Source organism: Bubalus kerabau, chromosome 9 (genome assembly GCF_029407905.1).
Source record: "Bubalus kerabau isolate K-KA32 ecotype Philippines breed swamp buffalo chromosome 9, PCC_UOA_SB_1v2, whole genome shotgun sequence".
Taxonomy (NCBI): Eukaryota; Metazoa; Chordata; class Mammalia; order Artiodactyla; family Bovidae; genus Bubalus; species Bubalus kerabau.
This window is the reverse complement of record NC_073632.1, coordinates 42,102,057-42,115,208: the sequence shown is the minus strand read 5'-3', so window position 1 is coordinate 42,115,208 and position 13,152 is coordinate 42,102,057. Positions and strand designations below refer to the sequence as shown.

General features: G+C 40.6%; 1 non-coding gene across 1 annotated transcript; it reads left to right on the top strand.

Annotated features, from left to right (window-relative positions):
- Positions 1-5,705: 5,705 nt before the first annotated feature.
- Positions 5,706-5,778, top strand: TRNAG-UCC (transfer RNA glycine (anticodon UCC)). Its single transcript has one exon. It is a non-coding gene; the product is annotated as a tRNA-Gly (tRNA).
- Positions 5,779-13,152: the final 7,374 nt, after the last annotated feature.

Here is a 13,152-nt window from a genome sequence, read left to right as displayed (position 1 = left end):
TCTTCTCTTCAATATTTTTTCTGGCCTATCATTTATTCTCATGTATAATACTATATTCAGTTGTATCATATGATCTCCATTTTATTGACTTATGCTCCATTTTCTCTTGCATGGTCTTTAATATTATTGTGAAAGTATATATGCTTAAGATAAAAATGATAATAATAGAGAACTGTGTGAAAGAAAAAGTGAAATGACCTCATTCCATTGCCATATGTTCTTCCCAGAAAAAGCTGTGCATTCTGTGTGTATATGAGCTTTATCTCTTACAATAAATGTGATTCTGCAGCTTTTTCAAATAAAATATCATTGTTCCATGTGTATATATACATAGCAATTTACCTCCTGAAAAATTACTGCGTAGTATTCTACTGAGTAGTAGGAAATGATTTCTTTTTTGTTAAAAAAGAATATGCACACTCATGCACACATTCATACAGTATACAAAGATAAGCACAGGGCTTCCTTAGTGGCTTGGTGGTGGAGACTCTGACTGCCAATGCAGGAGACACGGGTTTGATCCCTGATCCAAGAAGATTCCAGTGCTGCAGAACAACTAATCCTGTACACTACAACTATTGAGCCTATGCTCTAGAGCCTGGGAGCCATAACTACTGAAGCCCGCACACCCTAGAGCCCAAGCTCCACTACAGGAAAAGCCACCACAATAAGAAGCCCACACACCACAATTAGAGAATAGTCCCCGCTCATTGCAATGAGAGAAAAGTCAATGCAGCAACAAAGACTCAGCACAGCCAAAAATAAATAAATATATATTTTTTTAAGATAAGCACCAAATTGTCAAAATCAGTCAAATCTGAGGAATAATAATGAGTCAGAGGATTCTTTTAAACCTTATGCATTTTTGATCTTTGGATTTTTAAATAATAAATATTAACTGTATGATTTCAGTTCAGTTCAGTTCAGTCGCTCAGTCGTGTCCGACTCTTTGCAACCCCATGAATCGCAGCACGCCAGGCCTCCCTGTCCATCACCAACTCCCGGAGTTCACTCACACTCACGTCCATCGAATCAGTGATGCCATCCAGCCATCTCATCCTCTGTCGTCCCCTTCTCCTCCTGCCCCCAATCCCTCCCAGCACCAGAGTCTTTTCCAATGAGTCAACTCTTCGCATGAAGTGGCCAAAATATTGGAGTTTCAGCTTTAGCATCATTCCTTCCAAAGAAATCCCAGGGCTGGTCTCCTTCAGAATGGACTGGTTGGATCTCCTTGCAGTCCAGGGGACTCTCAAGAGTCTTCTCCAACACCACAGTTCAAAAGCATCAATTCTTCGGCACTCAGCTTTCTTCACAGTCCAACTCTCACTTCCATACATGACCACAGGAAAAACCATAGCCTTGACTAGACGAAACTTTGATGGCAAAGTAATGTCTCTGATTTTGAATATGCTATCTAGGTTGGTCATAACTTTCCTTCCGAGGAGTAAACATCTTTTAATTTCATGGCTGAGTCACCATCTGCAGTGATTTTGGAGCCCAAAAAATAAAGTCTGACACTGTTTCCACTGTTTCCGCATCTATTTCCCATGAAGTGATGGGACCGGATGCCATGATCTTTGTTTTCTGAATGTTGAGCTTTAAGCCAACTTTTTCACTCTCCTTTTTCACCTTCATCAAAAGGCTTTTTAATTCTTCTTCACTTTCTGCCATAAGGGTGGTGTCATCTGCATATCTGAGGTTATTGATATTTCTCCTGGCAATCTTGATTCCAGCTTGTGTTTCTTCCAGCCGAGCATTTCTCATGATGTACTCTGCATATAAGTTAAATAAGCAGGGTGACAATATACAGCCTTGACGCACTCCTTTTCCTATTTGGAACCAGTCTGTTGTTCCATGTCCAGTTCTAACTATTGCTTCCTGACCTGCATACAAATTTCTCAAGAGGCAGGTCAGGGGGTCTGGTATTCCCTTCTCTTTCAGAATTTTCCACAGTTTATTGTGATCCACACAGTCAAAGGCTTTGGCATAGTCAATAAAGCAGAAATAGATGTTTTTCTGGAACTCTCTTGCTTTTTCCATAATCCAGCAGATGTTGGCAATTTGATCTCTGGTTCCTCTGCCTTTTCTAAAACCAGCTTGAAGAACTGGAATTTCACAATTCACGTATTGCTGAAGCCTGGCTCGGAGAATTTTGAGCATTACTTTACTAGCGTGTGAGATGAGTGCAATTGTGCGGTAGTTTGAGCATTCTTTGGCATTGCCTTTCTTTGGGATTGGAATAAAAACGGATCTTTTCCAGTCCTGTGGCCACTGCTGAGTTTTCCAAATTTGCTGGCATATTGAGTGCAGCACTTTCACAGCATCATCTTTCAGGATTTGAAATAGCCCAACTGAAATTCCATCCATTAGCTTTGTTCATTTGTAGTGATGCTTTCTAAGGCCCACTTGACTTCACATTCCAGGATGTCTGGCTCTAGGTCAGTGATCACACCATCGTGATTATCTGGGTCGTGAAGATCTTTTTTGTACAGTTCGTCTGTGTATTCTTGCCACCTCTTCTTAATATCTTCTGCTTCTGTTAGGTCCATACCATTTCTGTCCTTTATTGAGCCCATCTTTGCATGAAATGTTCCCTTGGTATCTCTAATTTTCTTGAAGAGATCTCTAGTCTTTCCCATTCTGTTGTTTTCCTCTATTTCTTTGCATTGATCGCTGAGGAAGGCTTTCTTATCTCTTCTTGCTATTCTTTGGAACTCTGCATTCAGATGCTTGTATCGTTCCTTTTCTCCTTTGCTTTTCGCTTCTCTTCTTTTCACAGCTATTTGTAAGGCCTCCCCAGACAGCCATTTTGCATTTTTGCATTTCTTTTCCATGGGGATGGTCTTGATCCCTGTCTTCTGTACAATGTCACGAACCTCATTCCATAGTTCATCAGGCACTCTATCTATCAGATCTAGGCCCTTAAATCTATTTCTCACTTCCACTGTATAATCATAAGAGATTTGATTTAGGTCAATGGCACCCGACTCCAGTACTCTTGCCTGGAAAATCCCATGGACGGAGGAGCCTGGAAGGCTACAGTCCATGGGGTAGCTGAGGGTCGGACATGACTGAGCGACTTCACTTTCACTTTTCACTTTCATGCACTGGAGAAGGAAATGGCAACCCACTCCCATGTTCTTGCCTGGAGAATCCCAGGGACGGAGGAGCCTGGTGGACTGCCGTCTATGGGGTCGCACAGAGTTGGACACGACTGAAGTGACTTAGCAGTAGCAGAATGGTCTAGTGGTTTTTCCTACTTTCTTCAATTTCTGTCTGAATTTGGAAATAAGGAGTTCATGATCTGAGCCACAGTCAGCTCCTGGTCTTGTTTTTGCTGACTGTATAGAGCTTCTCCATTTTTGGCTGCAAAGAATATAATCAATCTGATTTTGGTGTTGACCATCTGGTGATGTCCATGTGTAGAGTCTTCTCTTGTGTTGTTGGAAGAGGGTGTTTCCTATGACCAGTGCATTTTTTTGGCAAAACTCTTTTAGTCTTTGCCCTGCTTCATTCTGTATTCCAAGGCCAAATTTGCCTGTTACTCCAGGTGTTTCTTGACTTTCTACTTTTGGATTCCAGTCCCCTATAATGAAAAGGACATCTTTTTTGGGTGTTAGTTCTAAAGGGTCTTGTAGGTCTTCATAGAACCGTTCAACTTCAGCTTCTTCAGTGTTACTGGTTGGGGCATAGACTTGGATTACTGTGATATTGAATGGTTTGCCTTGGAAACGAACAGAGATCATTCTGTCGTTTTTGAGATTGCATCCAAGTACTGCATTTCGAACTCTTTTGTTGACCATGATGGCTACTCCATTTCTTCTGAAGGATTCCTGCCTGCAGTAGTAGATATAATGGTCATCTGAGTTAAATTCACCCATTCCAGTCCATGTTAGTTCGCTGATTCCTAGAATGTCCATGTTCACTCTTGCCATCTCTTGTTTGACCACTTCTAATTTGCCTTGATTCATGGACTTGACATTCCAGGTTCCTATGTAATATTGCTCTTTACAGTATCGAAACTTGCTTCTGTCACATCCACAGCTGGGTATTGTTTTTGCTTTGGCTCCATCCCTTCATTCTTTCTGGAGTTATTTCTCCACTGATCTCCAGTAGCATATTGGGCACCTACTGACCTGGGGAGTTCCTCTTTCAGTATCCTATCATTTTGCCTTTTCATACTGTTCATGGGGTTCTCAAGGCAAGAATACTGAAGTGGTTTGCCATTCCCTCCTCCAGTGGACCACATTCTGTCAGACCTCTCCACCATGACCCACCCGAACTGTATGATTAGAAAAGATTAAAAAGAACCCTTATTACTGGCGCAGGGCTTTATAGTCAATAAAGAAGTTTTGCATCTTTCACTTCATTTTATTTTCAAGAGTTTGTGGAATACCCATGAAACACATCACTCACACTTGGTCGTTTAGTCCTAGGTTGTGTCTGAATCTTTCGTGACCCCATGGACTCTAGCCCACCAGGCTCATCTGTCCTTGGGATTCTTGAGGCAAGAATACTGGAATGGGTTGCATTTTCCTTCTCTAGCAGATCTTCCTGACCAGGGTTTAAACCCGCATCTCCTGCATTAGCTGGTGCATTCTTTACCAGTGAGCCACCAGGGAAGCCCCTCACTCACACTTACAAGTAAGAAATTGAAGGTTAGAGAGGTCACATTACTAGTCCAAGGTCGCATGATAGAACTGAAGCTAGGGGCCTGATCCTCTCTGGATCATATGGTTCAAAGTGGCTGCTTGGCTGTGTTTATTACTGGGTTAGATTCCCACCCCCCACCCCCATTTTAAGCCCATGAGCCCTGGTGGGCAGAAATGATACAGATATCCTTAGTGAACCCCGGGAGTTTTCATCTCATCCAGAAAGTTGGTGACTCTGGATAGCTAAGGCCACTTTGAACAAACATCATGCGATCAGGACACAGCAGTTATTTCATGGTGGGAATACAGTCACCCCTATTTCACTGGGTACATCACTCCTCTGACCCTGGCCCCAAACAGGCTGTGTCATGGACTCAAGAAGCATTTCTATACTCAATGTATACTCTTTTGCTGGCTCACCAGATGATCCTTCATAATCATGATGGCTTTATGCTGCTCTAAAGCCTTAACCTCAGAAGAGATGCAGACACAGCTGCTATTAGAATTTGCCGAAAAACAACCATGTTGTTCTAAGAGATGATTCCACAATATATTGAGTACTGGTAAGATGATACAACTTATAGAGCATAAGATGAGGCGTGTTCTTTTTGCTCTGGCCAAAGCCATGGACAGTAACGTCAATGCTCAGTGAACTGTTTAAAGAGGCAAGTCTCCAGGAAAGCTTCTGAGAGTCGAATTAGCCTCGGAATTAGTCTCTGGTTGAAAAACATCTGGGAACATCTAATTTTGAAGCCTCTTATCTACCAGGTGACCTGTTATGAATAGGTCACCAGGATAGAAGATGGAGAAACGCTCCCATCTGAGTCAGCCCAGCAACAGTCACCACTGCCGATTTTGCCAGCAGCAAACTCCCACTGAGCGCCTACGTGTGTCCAGAGCTGGGCCTGCCCTGAAATCTAAGCTTTAGTTGTCTTGTTTCGTCCTTTTCATTACCTAATACGAACTTATGAATTTCAATGTAAGTACTGTGGAATTGATTATAGATGCTTCTCTAAGCAAAGATACATATATTGCAAAAGGGATATGGGGACCTCCCTGGTGGTCCAGTGGTTAGGACTCTGTGCTTCCACTGCAGAGGGCACAGGTTTGATCCCTGGTCAGGGAACTCAGATCTTGCCCAAAGCCCTGTAAAATTAGACCATGAGGTCAGAGTGGTAAGGAAGCAGGGGCAGATCATGGAAGACTTTGGGGCCAGTGTAAGGACTTAGGTGTTTACTCTGAATGAACTGAGTAACTACCTTACACTTTCCCTATAACAACAAATAAATAATCTGATGACTATTTCAGACCATTGAATCCTTGGGGATAATCAACAGAAGGCAAGAGCATGCTGACTCTAAAAAAGAAGTGATGCTTTCTTTTTGACTATAGATGACCATAACCCTGGAACTAAGGAAATGATGACTAAGACCTAATGATAGTATGGAATTAAAGTCAGATAAGAAGTATGTGAGTGTATGTGTGTGTGTATGTGAGTATGTGTGCACATGAGTTCTCTTACCAAGTACAGTTTTGATAGTTTGTTTTGTTAGGAGGATATTAACTCGAGAAAACTTGGTTTGGTAAAATAACTAATACTGGTGAGAAATGAAGCTGTATATTCAGAAGTCACAGATTGTTTTTAAAACTCTGAAGCTCACATTTCAGTGATTCCCCTTGTCAAGTTTTGGGCTCCACTTAACCAGTGCCTTCATGTTCATCATCAACATTTTAATAGGTTGATTTTCATTCAAGAAATATCAAAACATACACTGAGAATAACTACTGTATGTGGGAGTCTTTATGATACCATGATTAAGAGCTCAGTCACTGGAGGCAAAATACAACAGACTGGGTGGTGGATAAATAATAAAAACTTATTTGTCACAGCTCTGGAGTCTGGGAAGTCCAGGATTAAGGCACCATCAATTCAGTGTCTGGAGAGAGCTCACTTCCAGGTTCACAAATGGCTTATTTTCTTGCTGTGTCCTACACAGTGGAAGGGGCAAGAGAGCTGGGGTCTCTCATAAGGGCACTAATCCCATTCATGAGGGCTCTGCCGTCAGCTCCCAAAGGCTCAACCTCCAAACACCATCACATGGGGGCTTAGGTTTCAACATATGAATTTTAGAGGGACACAAGCATTCAGTCTATAATACTGTGTTGATGTTCTAGCTCAGCCTCTACTAAGGAAATGACCTTAAACATCTCTCCAAATCTCAGTTTCAGCATTTTTAAAAAATGTAGAATAATCATAAGTATTTACCTAAATGGTTTTTGTGAGGGTTAACTGAGATAATGCCTAGAAGATGTTCAATAAACATAACTTATTTTTATTATTATAAGGCAGTTGGCTAACTGGTTTGGAGAAAAGGAGAAAAATAAGATAACATTTAGTCTCAAGAAATTGGTAAGCAAATAAGTAAACAGTTAACCATAATAGGCTTCCCTAGTGGCTTAGACAGTAAAGAATCCGCCTGCAATGCAGGAGACCCGGTTTGGATCCCTGGGCCAGGAAGATCCCCTGGAGAAGGAAATGGCAACCCACTCCAGCATTCTTGCCTGGAGAATCCCATGGACAGAGGAGCCTGGTGGGTTACAGTTCATGGGTTTGCAAAGAGTTGGAGACGACTGAGCAACTAACACCCTCCTCCATCCTAACCATAAAAGGAGTAAGAATAAGATATATGATAATAGAAACATAAGCAAAGTGTTTTGAGAAAAAATAAAATAAATTCTGCCTAGAAATATTTAAAGAAATCGTGAAAAAGGATAGTTTAAGGCTTCATAGTGAGTTGGATTCCATTCATAAGGGAGGGACTGAAAAGTCAAGCCTACCAAAAGTGTAATAATCTCCCAGGTCACCCGGAGCCTCCCAGTGAAGCTTCCCTGCATTACATTCCTACTGAGGAGTGTTGCTTAAGAACATGGCAATCTGTGGCGGATTCATGTTGATGTATGGCAAAACCAATACAATATTGTAAAGTAAAATAAATAAATAAATAAATGCCATGATAGGCTTCTAAAGAAAGAGAAAAAAAAAAAAAAAAAGAACATGCAATCAGTATTAAGTCCTAAGGCATGCTCACCCTACCCTACCCTTACCCCTTGAAGTGATATTTCACGGTTTCTCCACCACAGCTTGGTCTTCTGCAGCATTCTTTTCTTGAACTCAACCTCTTTTGAGGGGTGGTGATTGTGTGTTTCAATGTAATGTTTCATTCTGTGTGTGTAGAATTTTATTTATTTTTAAACAGTGGCAGCTTAAGAATCTACCTAATTTAAACCAATACTGTTATGGAGACTAACTCAGAATTCTCCCCAGCATGTTCACAGTGCCTGGTCACCTTTTCTCATGTATTAAACAGTGATTGTCACAAAGAACCCAATATTCATGTGTGCATGTGTGCTGTCGTGTCCGACTCTGCGACCCCATGGACTGTAACCCACCGGGCTCCTCTGTCCATGGAATTTTCCAGGCAAGAATACTAGAGTGGGTTGCCATTTCCTTCTCTAGGGGATCTTCCTGACCTAGGGATCAAACCTGCGTGTCTTGTGTCTCCTGCACTGGCAGGTGGATTCTTTACTGATGCACCCCAATGTTTTATTTTGACATTCATTGTGGGTCAAGACACACCAGTTTAGCATATGAATTTTGAAGGGTCACAGATAGCAGTCCATAGCATCATCATTCAAAGCATTTAAAATCTACTTGCCCTCCACTCCATCCCACCTGTCTACTGCTACTTTTTAATATTCTCCAATATATAATCTCAGATTTAATCAGTCTTCTGACATCATACCACACACATTAAACAGTGTGAAAGTGAAAGGCTCAGCCTTTCCTCTTCACTCAACTGATTCTCTTTTCAGTCACTGTCCCAATGTCTTGACTGGGATTTGATTCTATCCCACTTACAAGTTAATAGTCAACCTGTTACTGTATCATGCAGGCTGGCAGAAGAGATAAAATTTCTGGGCCAATGAACAAAAACTCTTAATCACAGCAGAGCAGACAGTGTGAGTGTTGTGTTTGCATTGGTTCCCTTTGCATCCTATGTTCTCGGGAGAACAACACAGAAAACTAAGATGGTTACCTGCACAAACTGTGCACGATGTCGTAGGAGAGAACACTGAACTTGGGTCATCACTGTTTCATAGCAAGAAGTAATCAAACCTGCTTTTTGTCCAAGAGAGAGATTATTCTCTCAAGGCAGGTTGTGCAAACACAACCCTAAGAGATGACCTAGTAAAAAGCAGTCAGAGCCTTGCATTCTGGGCATACTAGTAAGACATGCAAGAGCACAAGAATTCATGGAGGGCTATCTCCCATCACACAATATCTTCCAACTTTCAAGCCCTGTTTCAAATCGTACCTCCCCCTCAATGCATTCCCCAACTACATCAGTCCACACAACTTCTTCCTTCTCTGAACTCTCGCAATGACACCTCTCAAACTCAGTGTAGCACTTGATCATATACCTGTTTTGTTTCACATTAAAATTGTGTGTTTTCTCTTCCAAGAATGATTTTATGCCTTCTGAAGACTTAAAAAAGAGATTATCTTGTAAATGTCACAAAACAACAACAAAATTGATTAAAACCAAGTGAGAATAATTAAATATATTTATTCTTTCGTTAAGAAGAAAAAATAGTTTAAGTATCACAAATACTTCTTGAAATTTTAAGATACAAAACCCATGACCATGAAAATATATCAATAACCAGAGATTGCATTTTGGTCAATACACTACCATTTCTTGACTTGAAAACCATGTGTTTGTAAATTATGTAATTTTTTTTAATGTTATTTTTTGGTCTTTTGTGTATGGTACTCCATTTCTTAAAGGCAGATTATAGCAAAGGAAAACAGTTACAAAAATATATTTAATTTTTTTTTTTTTTTTGCATATAGGAATGAAACAAAACTTAAAAGACAAAAGTTTTTCCTCATGGAGTATCCACTAACAACTTGAGTTACTGATGTTCCACAGACCACAGTTTGGGACCCAGTACCTCCGATAATCAGAGGCAGATGGAAAATCAACTGTTGTTTGGACTGCCTCACAGTATTCTCAAATCATATAGTCTATCCAAAAATAGCAACTTGAATGAACTCAAGTCCGAGACATGGTCAAGTTATGGGGCAACATTTCAACAGCCAAGCAAGTAGATGGATACATAGGGGATTCATTAAACTGTAGTTTATTTCATGGAGACCAGATCATCATGTGTATAGGCATCTTTAAAGATACTTAAAAGCACTAGGAGAGAGGGCAGTGCATAAAATAAAGAACAGATGTTGTTCCTCTTAAAAATCAAAACAATCCTAACCCCTTTCTCAGCTCCCAGCTCTGCTCAAGATTTCTTGATGAGACAACTGTTCCAATTCAATTTCTATGCAATCTAAGAAGACTAACTTTAACAAGCCTACATTATTTAACTTTAAATCTGCTTGCCACTGTTCATACCAACAGAATCCCACAATCCTGCCAGCTTCTAACCACTGACACATTTATTCCCACTAGGTGCTGCCTAACTCTCTCTGCAGACGTGTGCTAAAGCTCTCTCTATAAAATGGGCATTATATTTTCCAAAAATCTACATCTTTACTCTGTATCCTCTATATCCCCACTCCAATTTGAGATTCAGTAATTTATACTTGTTTAAAGAATGCTTAATAAATGCAATCATCAGCAGTGAAAGGCAATCCAAAGAGGTACTTCTGGTTAACATGGTTGGTTTGAAAGTATGTATTCAACCACGATCAAAATGAAAAGTTTTTTTTTTTTTTTTCATGTCATAAAGCAACCAGAGAAAAGGAGAGGAAAAAGCAGTAGATTTTTTGGAAGTTGGAAAGCAGATGGTAAGTGGTGATTGTCCTAACAGACCTGGGTGAAATCTGAATCCCGAGCCAGAACAGGAGAAAGATAAGAAGCAATATGATTCGTGCCATGGAATCTGTAAAAATGCATGAGGAATCAACAGCACCGGTCATCTCGAAATGGGGCTGGCAGCAGAGTTAAAAGTATGATTGACTGAAACCTGGTTTAAGAATTGATCCCTCAGATCACTGCCTCCATTCCAAGCAGCTGGACAGCTATTTTTCCCTAACTTAGCAAACATGGGGGTTTTAATTGCCAGATAGAGGGTTTCTTTTCTTTTTTTTTTAATGTGGTATTTTCATCTTTATTCAGTTCAAAATTTGTCTTCTTGGCTGTGCAGCATGCAGGATCTTAGTTCCTCAACTAGGGACCGAACCCTCGCCCCCTGCAGTAGAAACACAGAGTCCCAACCACTGGACCAAGGGAAGTTCCTAGATACAGTTTTTTTTTTCAACATTTCTGAACTCAGACAACCGGCTAGTTGAAGGCAGGAGTACTGTACTGAACAAAGTGGAATAAAAGTTAAAACATACGTACTGAATTTTATTTTCCCTTGCTTGGCTCCCAGAATGCTGGCATTTAGGCCTATATTCTCCAGGCAGTAGATCAGAAGAATAGCAAATTGAACTACCCAAGAGAAGAGATCTCAATGAAATGACACATCTTGAGATTCACATTTAAGTTCCCCAACTGGCCCTACTGCCAGGGTGGCAGGCAGCTGGGACAACTAACACCAGGTCTGCAGTCTAAGTGGCAAGCCCACCAATTCCCTGGGGTGCTTTTAGCACACCAATTTAAAAATGCAAAATCCTTTAAGAATTGATTTTTTTCTCTTTCTGTCTTCCCCACCTTCTAAAGAAGGGCTGTGTATCTCACTTATCATTCCTGCCCCTCTATGAGCCTGAGTTTTAGTGCCAGGGCTCTCACACAAATCCAGTTTCACATCCTGAGTGGAATATAATTTCACAGGAATATCATTCTGGAATGATCTCACATCCAGCAGAGGCTGTGAACAAACTTCAGGCTTGTTCACTCACACCCAGAACCAAGGAGAATGCAGACCCCTCTCCCTTAAACAGAGAATGTGGTTGGGGCTCACAGCAAAGTCTACCAGCTGCCCATGGATATTATCCTGCCCACAGCCACCTGTCTGCTTGCAGACTGAAGCCTGGGCCCAGAACGGCCACCACCTCAAATTACTCTGCACGGTATGAGGAGAGACTCAAGAGAGCATCTGAGCAAACAGGCCTTGCCTCATAGACACTCCCTGTGTTCCACGGGAGAGATCTGGGTCAGGAAACACCAGCAGAAATGATTAACACTCCCCTACACAGTCCCATGAGAGAGAAGGATGTCCAGAAGCCAAATGTTAAGGATCCCTCCTGTACCTGCCTGCCATCCTTAACTCTCTCAGTTGCTATCCAACTCTATTGACAGAGTCAGAAAGCAGGCTATTTAACTCTGAAACTCAATGTCAAAGCCAGGTCTAGCTCAGTCCATCAGGGCTGAGATAAAGTGGGACCAGAGAAGAAATAATGTGCTTTCAGAAGCTTTCTAAAATCCTAGCTGAAAAATCACCAGGTTGTAATTTTTGGGAAAAAGTCCTTACTCCAATCTGTACCCCACTCCCAATGAATCTTCATAAAATGATCCAGAAGAGGAGAAAACAAATGAGTGGCCTGCAGGGTTATAAATCTAAAGCTACTTTAAAGTAAAATGTTTACTAAAATTAAAAAATGATAAAATAAAATCTTTCAGTTTGTTATTCTATGTTGAAGCCCATAATCTGCAAGTTCCACCAAAGTTCATATTTTATTCAATATGAGCAGAAAACCAAGGAGCTCCAGTGATTTGAGAAAAGTATGAAAGAAATCAAAACAAATGGAAAAAGTTACTGGAGGATGCAAACTGCACTTTGAAGAAAACTTAAAAAAAATCTTCCATTATAGATTTTAGAGATATAAGAGGAGACGCGACATATATGAGATGAGAACAGAATTGTATTAAAAACATTTAAAGACAAAGGAATTCTTGTGAATTAACAGCATGATAGCAGAAATTAAAAACTGCAATGGGAAGTTTGGAAGATAAACTTGAGGAAATCTCCCAGGAAGTAAACTATTAAGATAAAGAGATGGAAAGGAGAGAAAATAAAAATAGAGAACCAGTCTAGAATATCTAACATCCTACTAATAAGAGTCTAGGGGGAAACAGGAAAAATGGATAGAATAGGATAAGAAATCATCAAAGAAATAATTTGATATGTATTTAACCAAATAGATGATAGGTTTCTATATTGAAGAGTTCATCAGATGATCAGCACATTGGAAGGACACAGACCCAGCATGAGATGCATCATGGCACAATTTTGGAACAATGAGAATAAGAAGATCCTAAAGTTTTCCAGAGAAATAACAGACCAAGAATCCAAAATCAAATGGCACTGAATTTCTGAAAAACAGTTGGAAGCTTAATGATCATGTTTTCACAGACTTTGTCCCCTATTCAGTCTTTATCATGAAGCCCCTAAGGTATGCAGTTTCAGAAGAGGGAGGATTCTAAGAAAGGAAAGTCATAGGATCAAGGAAACAAGGGGTCTCATAGAAGATGGAGGA